The sequence below is a fragment of the Triticum dicoccoides genome, chromosome 3B (genome assembly GCF_002162155.2).
Source record: "Triticum dicoccoides isolate Atlit2015 ecotype Zavitan chromosome 3B, WEW_v2.0, whole genome shotgun sequence".
In the NCBI taxonomy this organism is placed as follows: domain Eukaryota; kingdom Viridiplantae; phylum Streptophyta; class Magnoliopsida; order Poales; family Poaceae; genus Triticum; species Triticum dicoccoides.
Genome location: NC_041385.1, coordinates 191,511,447 through 191,515,228, shown reverse-complemented (window position 1 = coordinate 191,515,228; position 3,782 = coordinate 191,511,447). Strand labels below are relative to the sequence as shown.

Sequence of the window (3,782 nt, the reverse complement as noted above, 5' to 3'; positions counted from 1 at the left end):
CAAAGTTCTATTTATTGCACACAAGAAAGAAACCACTTATTAACATCATTTATCAACGGGGCGCGGCGTGTCACCGCGCGGGTAAAGCTAGTTTAGACAAAACCTCAGACAGGCATAACTCGTTAGCCCGCTAGACTATTAGCGTGAAGTTCACGGTTCGATTCCCACCGGTTAACTAGATGGAATACGAAGATAATTTTATTTTTTTCCATCTACATTTTCTTTCACCCCCATAGACACAGAAAAGGTGAGCTGGGCTGTTTCACCGGTCAACTAGATGGAATATGAAGCCATACAAGCCAACGGTGACCGTATAATCACCGCAACGCATATATAGTGAGCGTATTAATCGTATTCTTAAGTAAAGTGATCAAAGTGATCGTACACAACAAGTTCAATGGTCACCGATGCATTTTACTCAGATCTACAACTGTCTATACCACTGACCGGTGGCATGTAGCTTGCAGCCCGCATCCTTGAGGGGAGGGGAGGCAGGGGCGCCTCAAATCGCAACACATTAAGAGCATGCCTGATAGACGGTCTCAGCTTCAGATCGAGGTGAGCACACCAAAGCCCGACAATCAACACGCACTCCATCTCCCGGGCATCGAATTCTCCTCCCAGCCGTGTGTCGGCGGCGTCCAGAATCTTCCCTCTTCCATACGAGCTCCAGACCCACTGAGCCAGGTGGACCGCATCATCATCATCTTCTTCTTCTTCTTGCTGAACCACCACCATGGGCCTGTTGGCCCAGTCCCGACCTTGATGACGCTGTTGTCGAGTACTTTCCGACAATACGCAGCGACGTACAAGCTACAGCCGATTGCTTCCGGCTGCTTCAACGGAGACGTGCACGTACAGCGGTACACAAGCAGGCAAGCACCCTGGTGGATGGATTCTCGTGTCTAGCTAGCTATCATAGACCAAGTTCGTCGGAAACACAATACGCAGACTCGCCGAGTTGGCCAAGAGGCTCGTGTCGAGCCTTTGCACTTTATTGCTTTGATTTGATCTGGTGTTACATGGGATACATGCACTGGTATTTATATTACCAATATTCTACCTAGTACATGTACGACTCGGTTACTGCTACAAGTCCGTGCCGGACTATACTTACCTAATCGTGATTATTTCCAACAATCACCCCCTAAGCACGATGTCCTCACTTTACAGCTTGGACGCCGATCCTTCTCCGCATCTCCGTGAACTTCTGTCGCCCTAAAGACTTGGTCAGGATGTCTGCAAGCTGATCGTTGATGCAAATGTAGTTGACTTCAATCTTGCCTTCTTCCACGCAATCCCGTATGTAATGATACCTTATATCAATGTGCTTACTTCTGTCATGATGCACTGGATTCTTACATAGGGCAATCGTGGATTTGTTGTCAACGTAGAGCACCACTCCTTCCGGTTCCTTGTCAGTGAGGTCACCGAGTAGCCTTTCTAGCCACACACCTTGACCTGCCACGGTTGCAGCTGCAATATACTCCGCTTCACAGGATGATAATGCGACCACCTTCTGCTTTTGTGATACCCAACTCACTATGCTTCTTCCCAAGAAATATACCACGCCCGAGGTACTTTTACGGTCATCAATATCTCCTGCCAAGTCGCTATCACTGTAGCCAAGTAGCTCCACCATCTCCTTCTGCTTCTCTCTCAAATAGACACAACCGAAGTTAGTTGTCCCTTTGATGTACCTGAGTATTTGTTTCACAGCTGCCCAATGTTCTGTCGTGGGTGCTTCCATGAAGCGACTCACTACACCAACGGAATAGGCCAAGTCTGGTCGTGTATTCACAAGATACCTTAGGCTTCCGACCACACTTCTATAATCCGTTGCATCAACCGCGGGTGCTTGGCTCCTCTTGCTAAGTTTAAGTCGAGGCTCCATTGGAATATGACTTGGATTGCAGTCCTCCATGCTACAGCTTTCAAGAATCTTCTTTGCATATGCCTCCTGGCATAGTGTGATTCCCTCCAGCTTTTGATGTACCTCGATCCCGAGATAGTAAGTCAAGAGCCCTAGATCACTCATCTTGAAAAGCTCCTTCATTTGTAGCTTGAATCTAGCAATCTCCTCCTCATCTGCTCCAGTTATCAAGAGATCATCAACATAGATGCCCACTAGAAGACGATCCTTGCCTTTACCTCGCTTATACATAGCATGCTCCAGTGGACGTTTCTCAAAACCAAGAGAAACTAATGTACGATCAAGCTTGATGTTCCACGCCCGAGGAGCTTGGCATAGCCCGTACAATGCCTTGTGTAGTTTCAACACCTTGTGCTCCTCTCCTTTTTTGATGTAACCCGGTGGTTGCTTCACATATACTTCTTCTTTCAACTCCCCGTTCAAAAAAGCGGATTTTACATCCATGTGATGTAGCCTCCAAGATTCTTGAGCCGCGAGAGCTATAACTAGCCTCACCGATTCCATCCTTGTGACTGGAGCGAACACTTCCTCGAAGTCTACACCTTGCTCTTGCACATATCCTTTGGCTACAAGCCTTGCTTTATGCTTCACCAAGTTTCCTTTGGCATCTTTCTTGACTTTGTACACCCACTTAAGCCCTATGATTTTATGGTCGTTGGGTGGAGGATCCACGAGCTCCCATGTTTTGTTGTCTTGGATTGATCCCAACTCCTCGTCCATAGCACGACGCCAACACTCCTCCGTGTTTGCCTCTTCAAATTTTGTCGGTTTCTCGACGCTAAGCAAACACTGTCGACCTCTTCTTTGAATTTTCACCGGATTTTTCTTCGGATATAAATCCACCACTGGTCGAAGACGTACTGGTGTCGGCGGACGTTCCCTTGTCTCCTGTTCAGTCGAAGACGATGGATTTTCATCGGGAGTTGCCAAACTCCCAATTTCTGGTGAATCCTGTTCCTCCGAACTGGTTGCAGCTTCATCAGATGAACCATCCAAAATATGTGTACCATCTTCAGGTACATGGCCTTCACGTACGTGCCCTTCATGTGCTCGTGGTGCAGCACGTGGGCTGCTTTGCAGCCTACTGGAAACGCCTCCAGCGGACAGGCTCTTAGTGCCTGGGCTGGCTGGTGCTGGGCTTCCGGGGCCACGAGCTGGGGTGGCATGTTCTGGTCCTGACGTAACAACACCACCAGGACGAGCGCTGTGTGCGCTGCTGCCAAGCGTGCCGTACGTGCCCTCGGGCGCGTCGGCTGCTGGCGCGCCCTCTTTTTCTGCTGCGCCGTCCGCGCCGTTTGTTGCGGCCGACGTCTCCGGTCGATCTGCATGCTCGTAATCATCGTAAACAACATTGAATATTTCATCAGAGGTATACCGGCTCAGTGGAGTTCCAATTCCATGATCTTGCTTCTTCAAAGACCACATCGCGTGTCACAACCACCTTATTGGTAGAGGGATTGCACACGCGGTATGCCTTCGTGCCCTTTTCATAGCCAACTAGCACCATTGGAGTACTCCGATCCGCCAATTTGCTAGTATGCCCGGTCACTGTCTTCACATGAGCTACGCACCCGAAAGTGCGAAGATGATCAAGCGTGGGCTTGTGTCCGTACCATGCTTCGTACGGCGTCATCCCAACCACACTTTTGGTTGGAGCCCGGTTCAGCAAATAAACGGCTGTATTGACCGCCTCACCCCAAAACTTGCCTGACATGCCTTTACTCTTCAACATGCTTCGTGCCATCGCCACCACGGTTTGGTTCCTCCGTTCCACAACACCGTTTTGCTGCGGTGAATATGGTGCCGTAAAATACCTCTTGATCCCTTGAGCTTCGCAAAATTCCGTGAA

General features: G+C 49.2%; 1 pseudogene; it reads right to left on the bottom strand.

Moving 5' to 3' along the window:
• Positions 1-414: 414 nt before the first annotated feature.
• Positions 415-3,782, bottom strand: part of LOC119279460 — an 8,124-nt pseudogene continuing 4,756 nt past the window's right edge.